This window comes from Cetorhinus maximus, chromosome 9 (assembly GCF_964194155.1).
Source record: "Cetorhinus maximus chromosome 9, sCetMax3.hap1.1, whole genome shotgun sequence".
Lineage (NCBI taxonomy): Eukaryota > Metazoa > Chordata > Chondrichthyes > Lamniformes > Cetorhinidae > Cetorhinus > Cetorhinus maximus.
In genome coordinates this window covers 122,470,980-122,481,232 of record NC_135887.1, presented here as the reverse complement: position 1 = coordinate 122,481,232, position 10,253 = coordinate 122,470,980, and positions in this window count along the sequence as shown.

Sequence of the window (10,253 nt, the reverse complement as noted above, 5' to 3'; positions counted from 1 at the left end):
ATACTTAAACTTCTTCCTCCTTATTACATTTTTTAGTAATTCTTTGCTGGTTTTTAAATTTTGCCCAATCTTCTGACCTAACATTAATCTTTGCAGAATTGTACGTTTTATATTTCAAATTTGTACTACCTTTAATTTCCTTAGTTAGCCACGGATTGTGCATCCTTCTCCTAAAGTCTTTCTTTCTCACTGGAATGTGTCTTTGCTGAACATTATGAAATCTCCTTAAATGGCTGCCACTGCATTTCTAATGATCTATGCCTTAAACTATTTGCCCAGTTTGCTTTAGCTAGCTTTGTCTTCATACCCTTGTAATTGCCTTTATTTAAGTTTAAAACACTAGTCTTAGGCCCGCTCTTCTCTTCCTCAAACTGAATGCCAAATTCATGTTATGACCTAAAGGCTCCTTTACCATGAGGCCTTCCTGTGGTTGCCAGGTTTCCCAGGAAATTTGGCAGGCCAGAGACCTGCAATTTTGGTTAAAACTGAGGCTTCCAGCATCATTAAAATATTTAAAATGCCAGTCCACTTTCAAGGAGCGGGTTGGTTGCCTGCTGTCTGTCTCAACTTGGAAATGCACCCCCCTATGGCACTTTCCCCCCCTATTTGTTCATGGGATGTGGGCGTCGCTGGCAAGGGCAGCAGTTATTGCCCATCCCTTAATTGCCCTTGAGAAGGTAGTGGTGAGCTGCCTTCTTAAACCGCTGCAGTCCATATGCTGTATGCCAGCTTCCTGACATGCTTGGATTTTTTCCCATTTATATTGTCCAACCCATCCAGCCATCTTAATATTTCTCTTCAGCACTCACCCACCATCCCCTACATCTGCAGAACTAATTGTACTATAAGCAGTAAGTGATGATCAGGGGGAATTTTCTTTTCTTTAACATTTTATCTGATGTGTGTGTATGTGTGTATATCTATGTATATGATTGTTCTTTGTAAAATCAATGATCCGTGTGGAAAATAAGGCTACGCACTTGGCTTCATGTTTATTGGAAGTAAAGGTTTCTTTTTTTAGAGCATGCTAAATGTGTTTTAATGTGTTAACTAGGAGGAACATTTTAACAAGATTGTGGGCTGATTGAATGTATTGAAGTACCTGTGTTGTAGTGTTGCTAGTTCACAACCATAGTACTTAACTCAAAACTCTTAAATCATTTTTCTTTACTGCAATAGACTGAACACCAGCAGGGAGGGAAAAGATTTATAAAGTAATCTCAACTGCAGTCTCTTGAGAGCATCACATCTTGTAAACAGTTACGCTAATGAGTTGCTCGAAATGAAATCCCATGACATTTCACTTCTGTTTGCTTCTAAGGGCCGGGCTGTTCTTTGTGTTTTATGATGACACATTACAATGAAAAGATGAAGATGGACCCTTCCTGAAGCCACACTGGCTACTTTTTACTAGGTTGTCATACAGTTAGTCCTCACATTTAACCGTAACACACAACATCCATTATTTTAGACAGTATGGATGTGTGATTGATTTAGGCCATAAGACCATAAGACATAGGAGCAGAAATTAAGCCATTCGGCCCATCGAGTCTGCTCTGCCATTCAGTCATGGCTGATAAGTTTCTCAACCCCATTCTCCCACCTTCTTCCCGTAGCCTTTGATCCCCTGACCAATCAAGATTTCCGTGCATTTTCTCTGTGTCTATTTTGTTAATTTTTTTGGAAAAATTGTAAGTAAATTGTTTCCAATGTGTTGGAAGTTAAACAGCTGCTAGGTATTCATGATTACTGAAGCTAATTATACATGCAGAGGAACTTTAACTGGAAAGTGTGGCCTTTTAACATGTTTCAGAAAATCTGGGTTCAATCTCATGTTTAGATCTTACTGCAGGAATGTCTCCTGGCAATAGATTTCATCTTGCATCCCCTTTGCTATTACTCTTTGATCTGTTAGATGATAAAGTCTTGATTCAGACTCTCAGGTTCTTAAAGCATCAGTTTATTTCTGTGACTTTCTATTGTTTATATACATCTAACACAACTATTTCCTCCCAAGTTTGACCTTTGATTTTAGTACTAAAAGCCTGCTTATTTTGTTATCAAAAGGAACATTGCTTGGTTTTGCTTTACTGTCTCAGAATCTCTGAATTTACAGCCTTTGGTGATTCTTCCTTAATGGGTAGGTTGTCTTCTATTCACTTTCCCATAAGTGGCACTCACTCTCTAATGGGGGAATCACAGTATCATAGCATGGTTACCGGACCATTCGACCTCTCGAGGTCATGCTGGCTCCCTGCAAGAGCAATCCAGCTAGCCCCACACCCCCACCTTTCCCCGTAGATCTGCGATCCCTTCTTCTCCAAGTACTTGCCAATTCCCTTTTGAAAGCTATGGTTGAATCTGGCAGTGCATTCCAGGTCATATCCACTTGCTGCGCAAAAAAGCTTTTCCTCATGTCACCTTTGGTTCTTATGCCAATGTCAAGAAGTTATAATAATTCCAACAATGTTATTGGAATTTATTGCAAAATAGAGTAATAGTGGAATGTGCCTATGTGTCTATATGTATGTGTGTGTGTGTTACTTAATTGAATTAGTCTGGGTGCTTTGATCTAGGAAGAGGGGTTAGGTTTGAAATGCTACTGAGGTAAACATGGGGATGTTTAGAAACATAGGTGTCAAGGGAACATTTGCATTTTTAAATAAACCCGACTAGATTGTTTTCAAAGGAGGGGTGAAATGTGTCACCTAGCCAGGTTAAGTTTAGAAACAGTATGTTTATTTTTCCCAAAGATTACTGGTAAACCTTAGTGCCATGAGAGGGTTTTATTGTCAGGGAGATAAAGTCCAAAGACATAGTGAAACAATGGGTATTTGCATTCATAGAGGAAGAGAAAGCTGTTGGTAAGGGAAGGCATTTTTAAGATCTTATAAGTGTGTGCAAAGCCTTTAGCATCTATGCCTCAAGCTGCTGTTTCCAGGGACTGAAGAGAAAAGAACTCACTTTGAATTCAACTTGTTCAGGGTATCATGTTTCTTTGCGTGGGCTTTTTAAAATCTATGTGTCTTACTGTTGCCTTAATGAAAGTATAACTGGGAGTTAGATTCATTAAGAGATTTAGAAGTTATCATACTAGTAATGTGTAGATCTATGTATGTACTTAAATCATTTCTCTTATTACTAAATGTTTAATTTAGCTTTATAATAGCTTTTAAGACTTGGTGATCTTATTACTACTGAATTCAAGGCATGCATCTCAAAATTTATACAAATTGAAAATTAGTTGTGACAGTTGTTTAAATTTTCCCACTGGGATTTGAATAACTCAGTATTTACCATCGGCTGTGTCACAACAGCCAATCACCTCAAATCTGTGACCTGGTTCTGTATTCTTACACCTACAGAAACAGTTTCTCCTTGTCTACCCTGTCTACTCTGTCTAGATCTCTTACGACATTGAACTATCAAATCTCCTCTCAACCTTCTCTACTCTAATGTATTAAATCTCCTCTTAACCTTCACTACTGTAATTTACAGCTGTAAATTTGGAGTCCCTGGTGTACACCATTCACATTCCCATTATCCCTGACTTCTTCATCAGATTCTTCATAGTCTATACCAACTTCTCCAGGGGTCCATTTCACAATAGGTAATGGAAACTTGAAGTTTTGTGGCCGAACTCTCAATCTTTGCAAAGTTGCCCAAAATTAGCACTTGCAAACTGGCATATCACCACTAAAAGTTCATTCAGTGTGTGGAGGAAATTTTTGTTCAACTTATCACTGTTTTGCTCTTTTTGTGCACACCTCTGGGTAAGCTTAGTAAGTCAGCAACTACCCTTGCCCTGTCCCATGAACAAGTCAGTATTGGCTTTCTGTTCTGATATGATATCCTAATATTCCCTTCCTAACAGCACTGTGGGTGTTCCTACACCACATGGACTGCAGCGGTTCAAGAAGGCGGCTCACCACCACCTTCTCAAGGGCAATTAGGGATCAGCAATAAATGCAGGTCTAGCCAGTGTTGCCCATATCCCATGAATTAAACTTTTAAAAAATGATGTGGTTTGCATATTGGTTTAGTTTGCTTTTCACCCTAACAGTTTGCTGGGTGAGTAGCGCCTTCATTTATTCCAGACCAATACCTACACGTGTCCGCAATCTGTTTTTTAAAATTTCCCTGCTCATATATCCATCAGGTTTTTGTAGTGTTTATACAGTGTTTTGGTATTTCCTATTTTACTCATTTTGTGCATGTTAATTAGTGTTAACTCCTCACTAAAGTTCCAGTAATCTTTGATAAAAACAAAAAGCTAAAAGCTACTGCGGATGCTGGAAATCCAAAACAAAAACAGAATTACCTGGAAAAACTCAGCAGGTCTGGCAGCATCGGCGGAGAAGAAATCAGTTAACGTTTCGAGCCTTCATGGCCCTTCGGCAGAACTGAAGCATAGTTAGGAGAAGGGAGAAATATAAACTGGTTTAAGGTGGGGGGTGGGGGTGGGAAGAGAGACGTTGAGGGTGTGGTGATTGTGGAGATGAGCAGATAATCAAAAGATGTCACAGACAAAATGGTCAAAGAGGTGTTGAAGGTCACACCTCCTTCAACACCTCTTTGACCCTTTTGTCTGTGACATCTTTTGATTATCTGCTCATCTCCACAATCACCACACCCTCAACGTCTCTCTCCCCCCCCCCCGCCCCCCCTCCCCCCCACCAACCTTAAACCAGTTTATATTTCTCCCTTCTCCTAACTATGCTTCAGTTCTGCCGAAGGGCCATGAAGGCTCGAAACGTTAACTGATTTCTTCTCCGCCGATGCTGCCAGACCTGCTGAGTTTTTCCAGGTAATTCTGTTTTTGTTCCAGTAATCTTTAGTGCGTAAAGAGCAATCTTACTTTACATCAGAAATGTAAGCTCACCTGTTCTCTCCCCAGATGCTGAATGATCTGTTGAGTGTTTCCAGTAGTAGGACACTCCTTCATTACTGTTACTTTGAGGATCTCAAATATTTAATCTTCTGTTGCATTTCTGGGCCACATCTTGCTAGAGTAGGACATCTCATGGAGTATGCCATTATTTTGACTATTTCCTGCACCTTTTGGCTCAAAAGACATTGGTGCTGTGTCATGAAGAGATTAATGTTTATAATGTTATTGGAAATAATTTTGTAAATAGAGTTTATTGGTGTCTATGTGTGTGTCTGTTTGTGTATCTTAATTTGATTAAAGCCAGCTAGTCTGGGTGCTTTGATGTATAGTAATTTTGAGGTGTTAATTGGGTAAACAGTAAGGAGGATAGAAAGTAAAGTGTAAATTTGCATTTGTTGAACAAAGCATTCAAGAGTGGGAGTAAAATCTTGCACCTAGCTGGGAGACCCCAAGCAATGTGTTTATATTACTAATACAATTAGTGGGTTGGAAATTTTATTGTTAGATATGACATTAAAAGCCCAGGATACCATGGAAAATTTACATTCAAAGGAAAAGCTAGGTATAAATAGAAAGGAGTTTGTGTGTGTAAGTCAGAGGCATTTAAGATCTAACTAGCCTGTAAGCCAACAACTGTGTCTGCAAAGAAGATAAATTGCAAGGAACCTCATTTTGAATTTGGAAGGTCAAATGTGCTTTGCCTGATGTCTGTTTAAAGCCTATGGGTTACTGTTGCCTTGGTGGAGATTTATCTGGGAGTGATTAATTTGGGGATTTGTTTAAAAGTTATTATGGTAGTAATTTGTAGACATGTGTATGTGTTTAATGTGTTGTTAAATTAATAAGTGTTTAATTTAGTTTTATATAAAAAAACATCTCGAGGCTCAGTGGCCTTATTCCTGAATTCAGAGCTGCATGTCAACCATACCAATTGAAAGTATATGTTATGACAGTTGTTCAAGTTTCCCTCTGGGATTTAAACAACTCAGCCTTTACCAACTGCTGTGTCATAACATTTGTGGGCTCTTGGCGGGATTATATTTGTAATTCCTTGATTGGTTTGGAATTGGTGAATCGTAAGGTTATGAGTTCAGGAGTTGGTGAGGTTTTTTGTAAATGGTGAGACTGCAAGATGGCTTTGGCAACTGCTAAGACTTGCCTGGGAGCAGAAGATATAACTCTGATTGGGTTACAAAACGTATCCAAGAATAAGTTAACAGAGTTGATAGATAAGTTAAAATTAGGGTTATTATAGGGGTGAAGAAAGTAGATATAATTAAAGGTATAGCACAGCATCTACAATTGGAAGTGTTACTTGACACAAGTGAGTCACAGCTGGAGGTGGTGAGGCTTCAGTTACAAATGAAGACACTTGAACTTGAACAAGCAAAGGTACTGAAAAAACTTGAATTAGAAGCAAAGGAAAGAGACAGGGTATTCCAAAGGGAACAAGCAGAAAGGCAGGACAGCGAAAGAAAACAGGAAAGGGAGTTAGAAATCTTGAAGATAGGGAAGGAGGAAAGAGAAAAAGAAAGACAGAACTCCAACTGAAAATGCTGCAAGTTAACAAAGAGATCTCAGATTCTGAGGGGAGTTCTGATGATGAAAAAGCCTTTAACCTAAAACCTACTGGGGGGATGTTTAGATTTGTACAAACTCTTCCAAAGTTTGAGGAAGAGAATTTGAAGCATTCTTTATTTTATTTGAGAAGATAGCTATATGAGCTACATGCTTCACTGTCTGCAGAGTTATCGGTGAATTATGATGTGGTAAAAAAGGCTATTTTGAGTGGATATGAGTTGGTTCCTAACACATACAAGCAGAAATTTAGGAACATGAGAAAACAGGCTGGGCAAACTTGTATTGAGTTTGAGAGAATAAAATAAAGTAATTTTGACCAGTGGATATAGGCATTAAAAATAGCGACAACATATGCAGCTCACAGGGAAGTAATTCTTCTGGAAGAATTTGAAGACTCAATTCCTTTGGTAGTGAGAACTCATGGAGGAACAGAGGGTTGTAAGACAAGCAGCAGAGATAGCAAATAAAAGGTGTGGCTATGGGTACCCACATGGGCCCCAGTTATGCCAGTCTCTTTATGGGGTATGTGGAACATAACTTGTTCCAGTCCTACTCCGGCCCCCTCCCACTCTTTCTCCGGTACATCGATGACTGCTTTGGTGCTGATTCATGTTCTCGTCTGGACCTAGAAAAATTTATTAATTTTGCTTCCAATTTCCACCCTTCCATCATTTTCACATGGTTCATCTCTGACACTTCCCTTCCCTTCCTTGACCTCCCTGTCTCAATTTCTGTCTGTCCATCAATATTCATCACAGGCCGATTAGCCTGACCTCGGTCGTTGGTAAAATTTTAGAGTCCATTATTAAGGATGAGATTTCAGAATACTTGGAAGTGCATGGTAAAATAGGGCAAAGTCAGCATGGTTTCATCAAGGGGAGGTCATGCCTGACAAATCTGCTAGAATTCTTTGAGGAGGTAACGAGTAGGTTAGACAAAGGAGAGCCAATGGATGTTATCTACTTGGACTTCCAGAAGGCCTTTGACAAGGTGCCGCACAGGAGGCTGCTCAGTAAGATAAGAGCCCATGGTGTTAGAGGCAAGGTACTAGCATGGATAGAAGATTGGCTGTCTGGCAGGAGGCAGAGAGTGGGGAAAAGGGGGTCCTTCTCAGGATGGCAGCCGGTGACTAGTGGAGTTCCGCAAGGGTCAGTGTTGGGACCACAACTTTTCACTTTATACATTAATGATCTAGATGAAGGAACTGAGGGCATCCTCGCTAAGTTTGCAGATGACACAAAGATAGGTGGAGGGACAGGTAGTATTGAGGAGGCGGGGAGGCTGCAGAAGGATTTGGACAGGTTAGGAGAATAGGCAAAGAAGTGGCAGATGGAATACAATGTGGGGAAGTGTGAGGTCATGCACTTTGGTAGGAAGAATAGAGGCATAGACTATTTTCTAAATGGGGAGAGAATTCAGAAATCTGGAGTGCAAAGGGACTTGGGAGTCCTAGTCCAGGATTCTCTTAAGGTTAACTTGCAGGTTGAGTCGGTAGTTAGGAAAGCAAATGCAATGTTGACATTTATTTCGAGAGGACTAGAATATAAAAGCAGGGATGTGCTGCAGAGGCTTTATAAGGCTCTGGTCAGACCACATTTAGAATATTGTGAGCAATTTTGGGCCCCGTATCTCAGGAAGGATGTTCTGGCCCTGGAGAGGGTCCAGAGGAGGTTCACGAGAACGATCCCAGGAATGAAAGGCTTAACATATGAGGAATGTTTGAGGACTCTGGGTCTATACTTGATGGAGTTTAGAAGGATGAGGGGGGATCTGATTGAAACTTACAGAATACTGAAAGGCCTGGACAGAGTGGACGTGGGGAAGATGTTTCCATTTGTAGGAGAGACTAGGACCCGAGGGCACAGCCTCAGAGTAAAGGGAAGACCTTTTAGAACAGAGATGAGGAGAAACTTCTTTAGCCAGAGAGTGGTGAATCTATGGAATTCATTGCCACAGAAGGCTGTGGAGGCCAGGTCATTGAGTGTATTTAAGACTGAGATAGATAGGTTCTTGATTGGTAAGGGGAGCAAAGGTTACGTGGAGAAGGCGGGAGAATGGGGTTGAGAAACTTATCAGCCATGATTGAATGGCGGAGCAGACTCGATGGGCCGAATGACCTAATTTCTGCTCCTATGTCTTATGGTCTTATGGTCTAAGCCTACCGACTCCCACAGCTACCTTGACTACAGCTCCTTACACCCCCCTTCCTGTAAGGACTCCATCTCATTTTCTCAGTTCCTTCGCCTCTGTCGCATCTGTTCTGATGATGCCACTTTCAAAAACAGTTCCGCTGACATGTCTTCCTTCTTCCTTAACTGAAGTGTTCCACCCACGGTCGTTGACAGGGCCCTCAACCGTGTCCGGCCCATCTCCCGCACATCCGCCCTCACACCTTCCTCTCCCTCCCAGAACCATGATAGGGTCCCCCTTGTCCTCACTTATCACCCCACCAGCCTCCGCATTCAAAGGATCATCCTCCGCCATTTATGCCAACTCCAGCATGATGCCACCACCAAACACATATTCCCTTCACCCCCCCCGGCGGTATTCCGCAGGGATTGTTCCCTCTGGGACACCCTGGTCCACTCCTCCATCACCCCCTACACCTCAACCCCCTCCCACAGCACCTTCCCATGCAACCGCAGAAGGTGCAACACCTGCCCTTTTACTTCCCCCCTCCTCACCGTCCAAGGGCCCAAACACTCCTTTCAAGTGAAGCAGCATTTCACTTGCACTTCCCTCAATTTAGTCTACTGCATTCGCTGCTCCCAATACGGTTTCCTCTACATTGGAGAGACCAAATGCAGACTGGGTGACCGCTTTGCGGAACACCTTCGGTCTGTCCGCAAGCATGACCCAGACCCCCCTGTCGCTTGCCCTTTCAACACACCACCCTGTTCTCATGCCCACATGTCCGTCCTTGGCCTGCTGCAATGTTCCAGTGAAGCTCAACGCAAACTGGAGTAACAGCACCTCATCTTCCGACTAGGCACTTTACAGCCTTCTGGACTGAATATTAAGTTCTACAACTTTAGATCATGAACTCTCTCCTTCATCCCCACCCCCTTTCCGATCCCCCTTTTCCAATAATTTATATATATTTTTCTTTTCCCACCTATTTCCATTATTTTTAAATGTATTTCCATCCATTGTTTTATCTCTACCTTTTAGCCTATTTCATTTCCTTACCCCCACCCCACCCCCACTAGGGCTATCTGTACCTTGCTCGTCCTGTTTTCTACCCTTAATGTCACCATTAGCACATTTCTTAGCTAATATCACCACCGTCAGCACCTCTTTGCCCTTTTGTCTATGACATCTTTTGGCAATCTCCGCCTATCACTAGCCCTCTATCCAGCTCTACCTGTCCCACCCTCCCTTAAACCACCTTATATTTCACCTCTTTTTTATTTTTCCTTAGTTCTGGTGAGAAGTCATACGGACTCAAAATGTTAACTGTATTCCTCTCTGCAGATGCTGCCAGAGCTGCTGAGTTTTTCCAAGTATTTTTGCTTTTGCTTCAGATTTACAGCATCTGCAGTTTTTTGCTTTTATTATAGCAGAGATAGCTGATGATTATGAGTTAGTTCATAGAGCTAAACCTTGTTTCTGTCACCCTTTCAAATTGGAAAAGGATAGAAAGTGGGAAGGTGAAAGGAAGGTGGGCAGTCAGGGAAGAGAAGGAGAGGCTGGGAATTCCCAGGAAATTTTCTTCTCAGAATAAAAAGTAAGGTGCTGAGGATAGGACTAACATTCGAAAATTGAGGTGTTTTCATTGCGA